Raw genomic sequence first — 17,718 nt, forward strand, 5'->3', positions numbered from 1 at the left:
GTTTCCTGCCTCTAGTGTGTCCAATCCCTTAATAATCTTAAATGTTTCAATCTGATCCCCTCTCATCCTTTAAATTCCAGTGTACAACAAGCCCAGTCGCTCTAAACTTTCAACATATGGTAGTCACGCCATCCCGTGAATCAACCTCATGAACCTGTGCTGCACTTCCTCAATAGCAAGAATATCCTTTCTCAAATTTGGAGACAAAAATTGAACACAATACTCCAGTTGTGGTCTCACCATAGCCCTGTACAACTGCAGAAGAACCTCTTTGCTCCTATACTCAACTTCCCTTGTTATGAAGGCCAACATGCCATTAGCTTCCTCCAATGCCTGCTGTACCTGTATGCTTAATTTCAGTGACTGATGATTAAGGACACCTAGATCTCGTTGTACTTCCCCTTCTACTAATTTGTCACCATTCAGATAGTAATCTGCCTTCCTGTTCTTGCCACCAAGGTGGATAACCTCACATTTATCCACATTAAACTGCATCTGCCCACTTACCCAACCTGTCCAAGTTACCCTGCATTCTCCTAACATCCTCCTCATATTTCACACCGCCACCCAGCTTTGTGTCATCTGCAAATTAGCTGCAAATGTTGTGTATATGTTGCTTGGATTTCAAGCATCCACCGATTTTCTACTGTTTTAACCAAAGCAAAAGCGGGGTCATATAATATAGCAAGAAAATAGTGGGAAGTTAGAGGATTGGAAAGCTTTCACATAACCAGCAGAGATAACTTAAAAAAAGATGTATAGGTTAGACGATGAAAAATTAAGGTAAGTGAGCCAATAATATCAAGTATCAAAAGTTTTTCAGATATATAAAGAGTTAAAGAGAGGCAAGAGTTGATATTGTACCACTGGATAATAATGCTGGAGAGCTAGTAATAGAGCAAAGAAATGGCGTCCGTATGTAATAAGTATTTTGTGTCAATCTTCACTGTGAATTTGGCCATTCAGCCCCTTCAATTCTGCTCTGCTGTTCTATCATTGCTGGTCCCTGTTCTCACTAAACCCCACGCACCTGCCTTGGCATATCCTGTAATGCCCTGACTGATCAACAAACTGTTAGCTTCTGTCTTAAATGTACCCACAGACTTGGCCCCCACTGTCGTCTGTGTCAGAGAATTTCATAGATTCTCTGCTCTGACTAATCAAAATCCTCCTTAACTGCTCTAAAAGGTCACTTCTCAGTTTTGAGGCTGTGCCCTCTGTTATGGCTACCCCTACCAAAGCAAAAGTCCTGTCCTCATCCACCCTTTCTAGACCTTTCCACATTAAGTGGAGGACAGGCCCAAGGCTGGCAAACGCTCCTCATATCTTAACCCCTTCATTCCCGGAATCATCTTGAACATCGTCTGCACTCTCTCGAACGACAACACAACTTTATAGAACCACAGAACATTACAGCACAGAAACAGGCCTTTTGGCCCTTCTTGGCTGTGCTGAACCAATTTTCCGCCTGGTCCTTCTGACCTGCACCTGGTCTAAATCCCTCCATACACCTCTCATCATGTACCTGTTCAAGTTTTTCTTAAATGTTAAAAGTGAGCCCACATTTACCACTTCATCTGGCAGCTCATTCCACACTCCGAGCACTCTCTGTGCGAAGAAGCCACCCCCCCCCATCCTCCCTTTAAACTTTCCCCCTTCAACCTTTTCCCATGTCTTCTGTTATTTTTTCTTCTTCCCTATTCTCAGTGGAAAAAGCCAGCTTGCATTCACTCAATCGACCCATCACAATTTTCATACTTTTATGCTTCAGGGATATTTTCTGAGATATGGGTACCAAATACTCTAAGTGCGGCCTAAGTAGTGTCTTATAAATTACCTGCATTATCTCCTTGCTTATAGATTCTACATCACTTTAAATAAACGGCAGCATTGCATTTGCCTTCTTTACCATATACTCAAACTGTAAATTACCCTTATGGGGGTCTTGCCCGAGGGCTCATATTTCCTTCTGTACTCATGTTGTTTGAACCTTCTCCCCAATCAGATCATCGTTCACTATTGTTTCTTTTGCCAAAATGCATTATCAGAGATTTCCCAAACTTGTATTCCATCTGCCTCTTTTTTGCCCTTCTGTGTCCTGCTGCAATTGCATTGCTTCCTCAGCACTACCAACACCTCCACCTATCTTTGTATCATCCGCAAACCTTGCCACAAAGCCATCGGTTCCATTATCCAAATCATTGACAAACAATGTGTAAAGTAGCGGACCGAATACTGACCACTGTAGACCACTAGTCATTGCTAGCCAACCATTAGGCAGTCAGCCATTCCTTTGTTATTTCCAGTATTTCTTCTGATTTTTATTCTGTTACGCAGTCTTATGTTGACACCTTATCAGATGCTTTCTGAAAATCCAATTAAAAGAAATCCACTGCCCCTCGTCTGTCTGTTCTGTTTATGACTTCCTCCAAGAACTCTAACAGATTTGTCAGGCAAGATTTCCCTGTACAGAAGCTATGCTGGCTTTGACTTATTTTATCATTAGTTTCCGAGTACCCTAAAACCACATCAGTTATAATAAACTCAAACACTTTCCCAGCCACTCAGGTCAGGCTAACTGGACTATAATTTGCTTTCCTTTGCCTTCCTCACTTCTCAAACAGTCGATTGATATTTGCAATCTTCCTGTCCTCCGGGACCATGCCTGAAGCAAGTGATTCTTGACAGGTGATGGCCAATGCATTTGTCATCTCTTCAGCAACCTCTCTCAGGACTCTGAGATATAGTCCATCTTGTCCACCTGACTTATCCTCTTTAAAAACCTGAGTGTGCCTAGCACATTTTACTTTGTAATAGCAATGGCACTCAATCCTGCTCCCTGACACTCACGGATCTCTGGCACACTGCTAGTATCTTCCACAAAGAAGTCGGATGCAAAGTACCTATCAAGTTCATCTACCATCTCTTCCCCATTTCTATCCAATGACCATCTTTTTCCAGTGGTTCAATATAAACCCTCGCCCCTCTTTTGCATTTTTATAAAGTTTTATATTATTGTTCAGTTTGATCTCATATTTCAGCTTTCCCCTTCATATAGTTTGTTTAGTTGCCTGTTGTTGGATTTTTAAAAGCTACCCAATAATCTATATTCTTACTCACTTTTGCTACCTTAAAAACACTTTCCTTGGCTTTTATACAGTCCTTAACTATCTGTGTTAGCCACAGTAGCCTAGCCCCGCTGTCTGAGAACTACTTCTGTGGGAAATATCTATCCTGTACATTATGAACTGTTCTCAGAAACGTCAGCCACTTCTGCTCTGGCGTCATCCCAAACAGTATCCTTCTCCAATCCACCTGGGGAATTAACTCTCTCATGTCTCTGTAATTCCCTTTATTCCATTGTGATATTACGCATGTGACCTATGGTTCTCCCTCACAAATTGCAGAAGGAATTCAATCATATTATGATCTCTGCCTTCTGATGGTTCCTTTACATTAACCTCCCTAATAAGATCTGGGATATTACACAACACGCAAACTAAGATAGCAGTTCCCGGAGTAGGCTCAACTATAAGTTTCTCTAAAAAGCCATTTCGTAAACATTCAATACATTCCCTGTGTTGTAACCTGACACAAATCTGACTTTCCCAATTCTCCTGCAGATTGAAGTCACCCACTTACAATTGTGTTATTTAATTTATTACATAAATGCCGAACATACAGGGGTATCTGGGGCAGAAGTGAGGATGCATACTTCTACCAAGGAAAGAAGGTGTTTCGGAAGCTGAAAGGCCTGAAGGGTGATAAGTCTTTTGGACCAGAAGTTGAGGACCCAAGGGTTCAGAAAGAGGTAGCTGAAGAAATTGTGAAGGCATTAGAGTCATAGAACACGACAACAGAGGAAAATGCCACTCGGCCAATCTAGTCCGTACCAAATCATTAATCTGCCGAGTTCCAACAACTTTCACCGGGACCAAAGGCCTCCATATCCTTCTCATCCATGGACCTGAGAAAACTTCTCTAAAGTTTGAAGCCGTCCCTGCCACTTGGTCTGGCAGCTCGTCGCACGCACTTCCCGCATCTGAATGAAGATGTTCCCCCTTAGTTTTCTCTTAAACTAATGACTAACAATCTATCAAGACTCACTGGATTTTGGAACGGTTCCGGCGGACTAGAAAATTGCAAATATCACTCCAAATAAGAAGAGAAGGAGGCAGATGAAAGAAAATTATAGGACAGTTAGTCTGACCTCAGTGGCCAGGAAGATGTTCGAGTGCATTAAGGGTGTGTGTTTTGGGTAGTGTAATTGGGGACATATGACGAAGTGGCCAAAGACAGCAGGATTCCTTTCGAGGAAATCGTGTCTGACAAATCATTTGGAACACTCTGAGGAAATAACAGACAGGATCCCATGCCTCCTTAATTTCTCAAGAAGCCTTGCATGGGGTACCTTGTTAAAGATCAAGTGAAAATCCAAGCAGACAACATCCTGTTCCTCTATTTCTATTTTCCCTGTTAGGCTGTGTACTGTGCGCATGCGTAATATTCACAGACATAGACAACCTTAACGCCTGCGCATTTGATGGGTGCTTCAGCAATGGCAGAATTTTAACGCAGAGCTTTAAGGGTCATCACGGTGCCATTAAAAATATTCTGCAAGCACCGGTTTCCTGTCCATCCCTCAGATTTTTTTTTAATTCAGCAGCGGTTTTAGCACAGAACGCGGTTCCCATAAACAATGTACTCGATATCAACGTGTATCTACTGCCAAAGTACAATCATCTTACAAATGCAGATATGAAACACAAGAGATTCTGCAGTGGCTGGAAATACAGAGACACACACATGCAAAATGCAGAAGTAGCTCTGCAGTTCATGCAGCAACTAAGCAGATGAGTACAAAGTCTATTCATGCTGAAGGGGCTCGGCCTAAATGTTATCTATTTATTCCTCTCCAGATTTGCTCCCTCCTGTTAATTTCCACAAGTATTTTGCAGAAATTAACCACCTCTTTTTCGATCAACCAGTTTCCAAATGTTTCTGATCTTTCATTTGTAGCGACATCCTGCTGGTCTGATTCCTCTTCTTCCTCCTCCTCCTCGTAAACTCCAGTCCCCATCTCTCTGTGGAGCCCCAAAGCCCCGACTGAGGCTGGAATCACTCTGGTTTCTGACTCTGCTCCATCGAAGATTCAGTCGCTAGTGTGCTCTCAGACTTTAGGGGTGCATTGCAACAACCCAGCTGTCTGAGGCACAGTGCTTTGAAATTAGTGAAAATGACCCAAAACGTTGAAAAGAGCAGGGAAGTGAGTTTCACCAACTTCGTCCAGAGCCCTGACGCATTTCAAAACCACAGTGAACTCATCGCCTTATTCAGCCTGGGGAAAATCATGCAGGAAATTTATGCATGCGCATAAGATGATGAGAGGCATTGGTTGTGTGGATAGCCAGAAGCTTTTTCCCAGGGCGGAAACGGCGGACACGAGGGAGCAGAGGTTTCAGCTGTTTGGAAGTAGGTACAGATGATAGATGAGATGTCAGAGCTAAGTTTTTTAAACAAAGAGTGGTGTGTATGTGCGGAATGCACTGCCAGCGACGGTGGTAGAGGCGGTTACAATAGAGTCTGAAATGTTTGTTCCACTTCGTGGAGACCCGCTGCTCATCACATTGAAGGGAAGCGACATGGGAAACGATTGTCTGGTTCCCAAAATCTGGAGAGAGCAAACACTCAACCCACTCTCGCCAACAATTTTTCCTCACTTTGCTTCCACCCACCCACTTCCCAACGATCCTTTGAAATGTTTTTGAACGTTTGAACTGGTTTCCTGAATATTTAAAGGGGAGTGTTCTTTTGTGCTGTTGTGGAGTCCTTGTGTCTGGGAGAATTATTTTCCTCACGCTGCCGCTTAGTCACGCCTTGATGCTGTATTTCTATTCCTTTGTCTTGTCTCGTGTATCTGTCTCTACGGGTGGTCTTATATTGCCCCAAACTTGTGCTGAGTTGTGGTCACCGCTCACTCTGACAAATTCCGCCATTTCTCCAATGTCCTGCCAGTGACCACAGTAACACTATCCGCATTTCCCCCTGATGTCATAAATTCCCCTCTCTGTAGATATCTGACCATGTCTAAAATACACACAGCCTTTGGTACACCTGTATACCTGTTCGTTAATGTAAATATCGAATTAGCCAATCATGCGGCAGCAGCTCAATACATAAACGTTGTGCAGACATGATCAAGGGGTTCAGTTCTTGTTAAGACCAAACGTCAGACAAGTGAAGAAATGTGATGGAACTGACTTTGAACATGGGATAATTATTGCTGCCAGGCGGAATGGTTTGAGAATTTCTCAAGTGACTAATCTGGAATTTTCACTCACATCAGCAAATCAAATAAACACAGGTTGCCACAATGGCGTCTTGAACACTCAACACGTCGAACCTTGTCGTGGATGGGCTGCAGCGGCAACAAGCCGCCCCGGCCTCCACTCCTGTACCCGACAACCCGGCCACTGAGTGGATATTTATGAAGTAGCCTCAACTACAGAGGGGTCAACAGCTTCACTACCTTATGGGAAATGCACTTCCTCCTCATCTCCGTCCTAAATCGAATTCCCGAATCTCGAGGCTGTGTTCCCCAAGTGTAGTCTCACCTGCCAGAGGAATTAATTTTTCTGCCTCTGTTTAACCCATCTCTCTTTCATTTTTTGACACATTTCAGTCCGATCCCTTCTTTCTTCTGTCTCACAGCCTGTCTCGCAGGAGACTCTTCGGCTTAACCACAATCAATTGATCCGCACTACCTCCTGAGCCAATCTATTTACTGTGACATAATGTTGCAGGTCCACAAAACAATTGTTAGAACACACTTAGAGTATGGTACCAACGCTGAGCCAGTACCAACTGTCCTGGAGAAGCCCAGCAAAAGCCTCGGGCGTTGGTACAACGCAGACCTCAGAGACACTGAGCAGGTAGAACAACTAAGGCAGGATACAATCAGCGGCCTCAAGCTAACCAACAACACGGCTCTCGCAGGGAGTATGAAGTATTGGTCCTTTCAGTTTGGACTGCTGTCCCGACTTACGTGGCCAAATGCAATCTAAGAGGTTTCTTTCTCTCATGCAAATCAGCTGGAGAGGCTGAGGAACTCACATTTGAGGAAGTGGCTTGGTCTGCCGAGATGCCTTAGCGGCATAGAACTTTACAGGAATGGAAACTTTGTCCCCCAATTTCCAGCCTGGTGGAGGAATTCAAAAGTGGCAAAGCAAGGCTGGAAAAGACTCTCAAAAAGGCTCGGGCCCCCAATCGTAAGAAGCTTTGCTCCTGCTCTAGAAGGGAAGAAATGGACCCCAGCCGCAGCAGTACTGGATGCAGAAGCTGCCCTCCGACACCGGGATATAGTGGGATATGTCCAACAGGGCAGTGGAGGCTTTGGAGTAATGAAACTTACCTGGAAAAAGGCTACCACAGCTGAACGCCGGCACCTGGTGGAGGAGGAGGTGTGCCACTAAACAGAAGCAGCTAGATGTGCCAAAGCAATATCCCAAGGCAAGCAAGGCTACTGCATGAGGTGGGAGGGTGTTGAGAGGAGGAAAATCACATGAAGTAGGCTGTGGAGCATTGCGTCAAGCAGACTGGCCGTCATTATCAGAGTAACATATGATGTCCTGCCCTCTCCTACAAACCTAAATCTTTGACTGGGAGAGGATCCAGTCTGTCCTTTGTGCGCAGTCCCGGCATCCCTGAAGCACATCTTGGTTAGTTGCAAGCCCAGCCTAACACAAGGCAGATACATCTGGCGACACAACCAAGTGCTAAGGCGTTTGGCAGCTGAACTTGAGTGTAAGAGAGTACCAGGCCAGGCCTCTCAGTGCCCAGACAACGGTCCCACAATTATCATCCTTCATCCAGGAAGGAGAGAAACCGCGGCTAACCCCGTGCCTCACGACTCTTGCCCACTGAGTGCAGCCAGCAACTGGGAAATGCGTGTCGATTTAGGCCAGAAAATTACCTTTCCATTTGAAATTGCAACGACCATCCTGTGGTCTGACCTGGTCCTTTGGTCCATCCCCTGTCTTTATCGTTGGGCTGACGGTCACCTGGGAGGACGCTGTCGTTGAGTCTTACGAACGGAACAAGGCTTCCAACCTTGCAGTTGAAGCAGAAGAGCGAGAATGGAAGTGAAAGTGCGCTCAGTTGAGGTGGGGTGCAGGGGCTTTGTAACCATTTCCACCGTAAGGCTGATGAGGGAAGTGGGAGTCAGAGGACAGGCCCATAGGAAGGCAATCAAAGCACTTGCTAATGCAGAAATGAGCAGTCACTGGGTATGGCTGAAAAGAAGGGATGCTGTCTGGTCTGCCAAGTGACCATCTACAGATTAACCATGCGACAAACACCCAGGGCTTATCAGCCTGTGGTGGGCCTGCCTCGGCTGAGGGTGTCTTGTGATAAAAGGCCTAAACACCCATCGATGTCGAGGTACACAAGTGAAGATGTGTCATAATAGTAGTAACATTATCTTTAAAAACTTACTTCCACTCAAGTCAAGTGCAGTGCCGAAACTTTAGGTATTGTAACATCCAGTCCTATTAATCACACTGTGTGGTCAGTCCTGAACGAGGGTCATTGTACCTGACCCTGTACAGCATGGTTTTCAGCTCACTCTCCAATGGGCCACTCGACCCACAAAGTTGTGCCGACCAGCATGAGTGGCCCATTGGAGAGTGAGCTGAAAACTTTCCAGATGTGATTAAATGCAGGGAAGTGCATTTACGCTTTGGGAACTCCAACCCGGGTAGGAATTACACAGTAAATGATAGTGAATTGTGGTGTGCAGGGGAACAGGGGGATCTGGGAAAACAGTCCCATAATCCCGAGAGTGGCTCATAAAGAAATCTCCAACACTTTGCCTTTCAGAAATCGAACCACTGAGTAAAGAATGGCGATGTTCTATTGGCGTTGTAAAGGCGAACGACTGAGTAAAGAATGACGATGTTCTATTGGCGTTGTCAAGGCGAACGACTGAGTAAAAAATGACGATGTTCTATTGGCGTTGTAAAGGACGCCAGAGAGGACAAATGTGGAGTATTATTTGCCGTTCTGGTCACCTATCCACGGGAGATATATGAATGTTTGAAAAATTACACAGAAAATTTTAATGATGTTCGCAGGGCTTGGCGATCTGCGGTAGAGGGAAATACACAGTAGGTTTGGTCTCACCCAGATGAAGCTTTTCCATCTCAGGCTGGGTGATTCGAGAACAAGAGGTCAGAGCATATGAAATGTTCAAGGGGCAGATGAGAGGGAAGATCTCGCAGAGGTCGGTGTGAGTGTGGAATGAGTTGGCTAGGGAAGTTACAGGTTTTAATTGCAACATTTAGAAGACACTTGGATCGCTACATAGACAGGAGGGGCCTGAAAGGCTCTTTTCCAGGTGCAGGTCGATGGGATTAGAGTAGAAAACAGATCGGAACAAATTGGAAGAACCAGAGTGTATGCTTATGTATGTGTTGTCCGATAAGTCTACATCCTATCCCAAAGAATCCTCTCCAGTAATGTCCATACGTCTGACGTGAAGTGGGCCTTTATGTTCCAAAATTATCCACTGGACTTCTTAAATATTGTAATAATTTTTGTCACTGACTTTCTGGAATTTTACTTGTGGCTATGGAGAAAAGAAATTTATTGTTAAAGTCCCCAGTGATGTCATCTACTGGATCTCTCAATAAAGTGCAGTGTAGCTCCCCAGACTCCTGAAAATTATTCACCCTTCCTGCTCTTTAAGAGACCGGACACGACCTCCTTAATGGTGCAGTAGAAATGTAAAAGGCATGTTGGATACGTACATGACATTGACATTTTAGTCACAGTCTCTTACAGTAGGGACAATACCTTTCAGTCCATGTGCCAAAGCGATTGAGATGTACATTCAAGCTGATTCCTTTTTCAGAAGAGATGGATCAGACGTAGGCAGATGAAACGAGTTTAGGTAGTCCCGGAACATGATCACAATCGCCGTTAAATTCACTGCAGGGAGAGTGAAGAGATGAGGTACTGGGCATCATTAAACACGTTCTTTGGGAATGGATACTGGCTTCGATTTCAGCCAAAAGTCAGGAGTGCTGGAGACGGTGAACAACTCCTTATCTAACACCAAACAAGGGTCTCGCTGTCTTTGAATTGCCTTCCTCATTGTGGGTAATCGTCGGGTGCAACAATGATCTGTACTCGTCCCGATTCCAGTTCCTGATGGGCCCGGTTTCCCTGATTTAACAGTGACTGACCAGGCCTCTGGAATCTCATTAGCTGACGGGGTCGAAGAGGGATCCAAAGGGAAGAAAGACAACAGCTGGAGAAACTCAACAGCTCAAGCAGCAATCACGGGATTGAACATACACTCGAACAGTTCCGGACGGTCTCAGAGCGAAAGCAGGAACAACTTCGTAAATGGATATTGGATGGCTTCATTAATGGATTAGTTCTACCGCAGAACACTTCATCTCGGCCCAAAACGTTGCTATTCTTTTCTCTCGGATGCTGCCTGACCAGCTGAGATCTTCCAGCGTTGTGTACGTATTCTTTGACCCACAGCATCTGCAGCTGTAGTTTCGTGTTTTAATTCGATAACACTCGTCAGTAGATCCGTGAACACTGGTTCAGTTGATCAGACCCCATTTTATGTAACAGTCAGTGAACTCCAGCTATGACAGTCTTCACAGGGAGACGTGAATCACAGGACCCGGTTTTCACCCTGTCCACAGAAATTGTGAACTTCAAAATGTAAAGCACCCTGCCCTTGTCTCACCGTTACAGAGCGTTTCCAGTATCCAAGACTGGGACAAATCTGGTCCCACTAAGTCCCTTCTAGTCACTCATTCCCTCAGAGCTGCCTGTGCCCAGTATTGATACAACACTAGGCAAAATCACACTGAGTCCCTCCCAAACACCCCTTCCCGGAGAACCTTTCCAAAACATTAGGAAGCTGCAGACAAGGTCGCACCAAAACCCTTCTTGTCACGTCTTCCTACAGAGATACCCGTCTCTAGCACTGTTGCAATTCTCGGCACGGTCCCACTCAGCGTCCCTTTGTCACACCTTCCTGCAGAGGTGCCTTTCCCCAGCACTAATACAACTGTGGGCAAAGTCCTACTGAATTCCTAACAGTTACCCTTCCCAGAGAGCTGCCTGTATCCAGCAGTGGGCCAGCTGTTGACAAGGTGTCATCAAAGTACCGTGTATTCTCTTTATAAATACCTGATCAATAGTCAACACTTCAATGTATAACTCTCTCAGTCAGACATTCCAGTGGTGCTGCCCGTCTCCAGCACTGGTATCACTCTGGTCCACGTGCCATTGAAAGCAAATACAAAGTTCGAGTCGATCTCATGAGTTGGAGGAAAGACAGAGGTTTAAGTTATTATGTCATTGAATATCAATTTTCTGATTTTTTTATTTAACAGGATCGATATCACTGATGGATATTAGTGCAATGACCATCAATTTGAAAATTTGTAAAATGATCGTAAACAGGTTCAGACCAGTCAACACACAGAAATACCGAATATGAATTGCTCCACTCACTCACTGGGAACTCCAATGACGGCAGTCAACAGTCTCAATATTTCCTGTACACTCCTTTACCTATCCAATATTGTAGACATTGTTTTTGTTCCGTGATTTGTCGCCGTGGCGATCTCTCGGAATGAAATATTGATAATGGCAAGTGCCTGGGGTTTTATTACATTCAGCTACTCTACAGGAAAAGATTTTAAAATTATTTGCAAACCGATTTCATCAGTCAAGTGCAATCCCTGCCGTGAGAGTTTGTGATTATTTTAGTGAATTAACTGTAAAATTGCAAACAATGGAAATTGTTGTGGTACTAAGTAAATTGTGAGTGGTATTCCTCCAGCAAAGGGATAATTGTTTCAAACACCATCAGAACCAGCTCTCCACCGAATCTTTTGTTGGTGCGACTCCTGTCCATCGGCTGACCAAATGCACTGAGAGTAACACGGCCATTCCACTCAGTTTCTTCACTAATTGTAATCACAGCTCATCCCACTTTATCTCCCACTCCCGATTACCAGCAACTGTGCTCAGCTTGTTCCTGTGAAGTGTACCAAACAGTTCAAAAGCATGTGCATCACCATCGCGAGAAATATATTGTCGGAGAAAAGAAACGTGCTGCGTGTTCTTTGTCTTACTCCTACATAGTACAGGGAAAAGGAGCATACAGGAACAGCCCTTTCGGCCCACAGCGTCTGTGCCAACCATGACATCACATTAAACAGATCCCACCCTATCAACACACGATCAGTCTCCTGCATTCCCTGCCTGACTCATCCTCACAAGTCATCAAGAGCTCCTGGCTTCTCTGTTTTCAGAAGTTTCTGACCATTTGTTTGAATAAGTCGGACTCAGGAAAATCGTCTAAGCCTTCAGAAGAGTCATCAATGACAATGTGCTTCCACCGAAAAAGGAAGCGTTTGTCAGACTGGAAATATTGAAGTAAATTGTGTCATTGTATTTTCCGAAATTGTACAGAATCACCTTTCAATACAATTTCCCCAGGATTAAAATTCTTGCGTTATATGGTTTGAGTTATAGATTTTCAATCGACAGTGTGTACAAGAAAATGCCTGTTCGTGGTGATCAACGAACACTTACATCTCTCCAATTTCTTCGGTGACGTGGTCACTGTCCGATCATCTAGAGTTCGTCAGGGAGGCATCCCAAACCCCAGTGGTTGGGCACCAAACGCTAATCGTGGTGACTATGTGTCAGAAAACACGACGGAGAGCTGAAGATGTGGATAAGGAAGTGTAGGTGTGCGTCCGTGTGTGTGTGTGTGTGTGTGTGTGTGTGTGTGTGTGTGTGTGTGTGTGTGTGTGTGTGTGTGTGTGTGTGTGTGTGTGAGAGAGAGAGAGAGAGAGAGAGAGAGAGAGAGAGAGAGAGAGAGAGAGAGAGAGAGAGAGAGAAGGGAGAATGTCCTGTCTGGTGTGGGGGTGGGGTGTAGTGTTGGTTATTCATGACGAATGCTGCTTTCTTGTGGCAACGCTTCTTGTAGACGTGTTCAATTTGCCATCGATGGGCGGGGGTGTGTCCAGTTCTTTACCCTACTTGGTCACTGGTGTTTCCATCCCGGACGGTGATGCAGCCAGAAAGGATACTCTCCATCGCGCATCTATAGAAGCTTGTCAAAATTTTAAAATGATACACAGAAACTGTGCAAACTTCTAAAGCAGTGGAGTTTGTTATGCTTTCTTTGTGATGCTTATTACGTGTTGGTGCAAGGTCAGATACTCAGAACCGATAACTCCAAGACATTTACAGTTATTGGCCTTCGCGATACCGATCCCCTAATGAGTGTCTGTGGATGTGTGTGTGTGTGTGTGTGTGTGTGTGTGTGTGTGTGTGTGTGTGTGTGTGTGTGTGTGTGTGTTTGTGTGTGTGTGTGTTCGTGTGTGTGTGTGTGTTTGTGTGTGTGTGTGTGTGTGTCTGTGTGTGTGTGTTTGTGTGTGTGTTTGTGTTTGTGTGTGTGTGTCTGTGTGTGTGTGTTTGTGTGTGTGTGTGTGTGTGTGTGTGAGTGTGAGTGTGTGTGTGTGTGTGTGTGTGTGTGTGTGCGCGCACGCTTGTATGTGAGACTTCTTCTGTGTATGTGTCTGTGTGTGTCTCTGTCTATGTGAGTGTGTTCCTGTGTTTGTGTCGGTGTCTATATGGGTGTGTGTGTGTGTTTGCGTCTATGTGTGTCAATGCGTGTGGCTCTATCTGTGTCTTGGACTGTGTAAGTGTGATCGCATTTATGTATGCGTGTCTCTGCGTCTGTCTAATTGTGTGTCTTTTGGGATGTTGATTGTGTGCAATTTATTTTTGTTTGATTGTATTCAGATCCCTATCCGTGTCTGTGTGTGTCTGCATCTGAATGTGTTTGTCTATCTGTGTCTGTATTTGTATGTGTGTGTATATCTTTGTGTGTGTGTGCGACTGTATGAATGTCTCCATGTCTGTTGTAACGCTCACGCTATCAGCTGATGTACGTCTAGGGGAAAATCCGTCCACCCGCCAAACCGTGTCTCCCATACGCGTGGCTTCTGTGAAACGCACACTGATATATTCTCGCAAACACAATACCAGACTGCACCATGTACGTTTACAGAGCACACTTTATAAATCTTACTAGAACAAGGTAATTAATAGCAATACAATATATATAAGGAAAGAAAAGGCGCTGAAACTTATCAGAGTTCAGTCAATTCATGCACAACCGTTGGAGCTCATTATCGAAGTCTTCGGACCACTATTCCATCATCTCCGACCTCCTCGACCCGCCCCCTGGGACCAACCTCGGGGGTCGGCCAGAGCGCGTCCCGCACGTTCTCCTTCTTCAGTTCTCCTCCCCGAGAAACCTGCGCACTCACTCCAGGTTCCCACACTTACAGATAGAACAACATTACTACCATTGGTCAGTTGCTCCGTTATCAACAATTATAACCCAAACATTGCAACTAAACAGAGCATTAACTCATCTGTTACCCACAAAGAAGCCATTTTAAGTATACAGTTAGCAGTTAACATGCAGTCAATAATCTGAGAACAACACATGAGTAACCTGGTTTGGTTGTCCAGCGTCTATTTCCACCAGGGCACTGCGGAGATAACACCAAGTCCAGCGGTATTTTAGGATAAAGCAGGAGATGAAGAAATCTGTTTACGGAGTTGAACCTATAAATGATAGAAAGTGTAATGCCAGTATTAACACCAGAGATAATCATGTAGTTGGTTGTGCTCCTTACCCACAGAACAGTAAATGACAGCTTTATCAGTCCATTATATTCCTGCAGAACGCCACAGTATTTCAGAATCTATTTGTTCCTCAGGTGGATTCAACAGCGACTGTCTCCGTTACCTTACCCTTTTCAAAATCCACGGCCGGAATCGGAAATTTATTCATGTGCTTTAAAAGATATATAAGAGGCATTTCTACACACAAGCACTCATATAGCCACACATACACGCATACCTGTACATACACACATAAACACACACAAACAGATTGACAGACACAAACACACATACATGAACACGCTCACTCATGCAAATACAGATACTGCAGATGTGGAGAAGATAGCTGAAGAACTGAAGGGAACTGTGGCGAGTTCTAGACCTCAAGGTCTAGAAAGTAAACATTATACAGGGCAGACCAATCAAAATGATGGTCTTGCATCGTTGTCGTCCCGGGCAGATGGGGAACTGGACAGAGTTTCTGTCAACACAGCGGGTATGTTTTCGATCCGGTGTCACATAGGGGGATCGGGTGCAGTGTGCTTGTTCCCTGAGCGGTGTTGCCAGCTTCTCAGTAAGTCACCAGCAGCCCATTGTTGCCATTATTCCAAATTTGAAACTTGAGCTTCCCTTATACTCCTACGCCAAAACACTCTCAGTACAACACAGGAAAAGGTGGTCACTATTTATGTATGAAACATAGATGGCGAGACACAGTCAAGTCTGAAACTATCAAAATAAAATTGAAATGAATGTAATATTATTTATAAGTGGGGCGTCACTCGAATAAACTCATACTCCGGGTACATTATGGATGGATAACAGAATGTGTGTGTGTGTGTGTGTGTGTGTGTGTGTGTGTGTGTGTGTGTGTGTGTGTGTGTGTGTGTGTGTGTGTGTGAACAATGGTTTAATAATGGTGTGTTAATAATGGTTCTTTGCCCGTACTGCAGCCGAGGAAGCAATTAAGCAGCTGTTCTCTCGTCGGCTTGAGAATTCACCCAGATTTAACCCATTTACAAAAGTCTTGGCACGTTCTCAGTTACGCCGAGAATGTACATTGTCAGTTGCTTCATATAATCTAGGTCCAGTTTCCCCCCTTCGAGGCAGAAACAAAAACACAAGACCTAATCTGATTCTATCACACTGCGGCTCTTTTCCCTGACTAGTCAGTAACTTCTCTGTTGTCTTCCCTCTCTCCTGCAGTTAACCTGCTAGCGATTGTTATCCTATCCCGAGGAAAGTGCGGTCTCTCCAAATGTATCACTCGCTACCTGCAGGGAACGGCAGAGGCCGATCTCCTGCTCGTTATCTCTGACCCTCTGCTGAAGTGGACGGTTTCCCTATATTTTAGGTCTTCTTTCCTCTATAGGACTCCCGTTAGCAGGGGAGTTCGTTGCCTGCTTTTAACCAGCACGGGGGTCTCTGTCTGGCTGACAGTCGCCTTCACCTGTGGCAGATTTATGGCCAGACGTTTTGAAAATCTGAAAACAAAATATTGCACCGAAGGAACAGTTGTTGTGGTTGTCGGGACAGTGAGTGTTCTGGGCTGTTTTGAAAGTATCCCTTTCTACTTTACATTAGAGACTTTGGAGATAATTAATGGAGTTTTCTATGGCTGTTCGACCAAAGAGAGTTTTTCTACGTCCCCCTCGTGGGCCGCATTTGAGATGATATATCGCATTTTCATGCCTTGTCTCCCGTTTGTTCTGATTTTATTGTTCAATGCTCAAACCGTTAGACGGATCATTTCCGCCAATGGAGTCCGGATGGGGCTCCGGGGCCGCAGCAACGGAAAGAAAGACAAGAACCCGGAGATGGAGAACCGAATGAAATCCGTCGTTTTACTATTCAGTATAACCGGTAGTTTTATATTTCTGTGGTTGACACGCCTGGTGTTTGATATCTATCGACGAATTGCAAACATCAATCGTTACACGGACGCGGATCCGATTTATATCGCAGACTCCACGGCGACGATGCTGCAGATCCTCAGCTCCTGCACCAACACATGTATTTACGCCGTCACTCAGAGCAAGTTCAGAGAGGAGCTGAAGAACGCGGTGATATACCCGCTGAAACTGTTAACCATTTTCGTTAAATCATTGAGCGACCAGCTTATTTCTGCAGCAGAATTAAGTCAAGTGCCATGTTCCCTCCATAAGCTATCCACTTGCCGATATATACTTGACATAGTGGTAATATATTTTTTCTCGCTGTCTACCACGTACAGATAAAATTTGTCCTTGCTCAGATTCCTCTAAAATAGGTAATTGACCCAGACGTTGTGCAACACCTGAACAGCCAGGGACGGTCCAGTCAGGTCCCGCCCGTTTTATTTTCATTCTCTCGATGAGATCTCATTCCTGGTTCTGGTGATGCTGGCAGCGTTTCACTCCGGGATTGTCCAGTCAGGATGGATCCGCTCCCTTTTCTCCACCCTGTCCGCTGCTTGTTACTCTTCCTTTTAGTTCTCTCTCTCTCTCTCTCTCTCTCTCTCTCTCTCTCTCTCTCTCTCTCTCTCTCTCTCTCTCTCTCCCTCCCTCCCTCCCTCCCTCCCCCCCCCCTTCTGCCCGGTCTGTCTGTCTCAATTTCTCCTACCCTCTCACACTCTTCCTCTTACAGCTGGAAGTTAGGGTCATTGTATTTTGTCGTCATCAGTAAAACAGTTAAAATTCAGAGAGAAGGGGAACCTGCAGGAAGAGGAAGAGACTGAAGGAAACGGTGGGATATGACGGGAACAGGAATTGGGGCTGACACCCTTCATCAGGACTCTGATTTTGTGTGTGTATTTTTTTATTTCCCCCATCAGCAGGTTTTCTCCCGTTAGTTTTCTCGCCCTGTTCATCGCACGCACACACAGTGAGATAGAGAAAGCAGCTGAATTGCGACACTTTACAGCATTTATTTCAAACGCTTCATGAGTTTCAAAATCCGATTCAGTGGGTATTTCACCGCGTTCTTTAGTACCTC

At 44.9% G+C, this 17,718-nt stretch overlaps 1 protein-coding gene across 1 annotated transcript in view; it reads left to right on the forward strand.

The window, feature by feature from the left end:
* The window catches only part of LOC132407286 (zinc finger protein 229-like), a 39,125-nt gene extending 26,618 nt beyond the window's left edge, over positions 1–12,507 (forward strand). Inside the window, exon 2 of the transcript XR_009516433.1 lies at positions 11,421–12,507. The gene's annotated coding sequence lies outside the window, so the exon portion shown is untranslated. The remainder of the gene's footprint in view (positions 1–11,420) is intronic.
* The last annotated feature ends 5,211 nt before the right edge of the window (positions 12,508–17,718 follow it).

The sequence above is a fragment of the Hypanus sabinus genome, chromosome 18 (genome assembly GCF_030144855.1).
Source record: "Hypanus sabinus isolate sHypSab1 chromosome 18, sHypSab1.hap1, whole genome shotgun sequence".
Taxonomy (NCBI): Eukaryota; Metazoa; Chordata; class Chondrichthyes; order Myliobatiformes; family Dasyatidae; genus Hypanus; species Hypanus sabinus.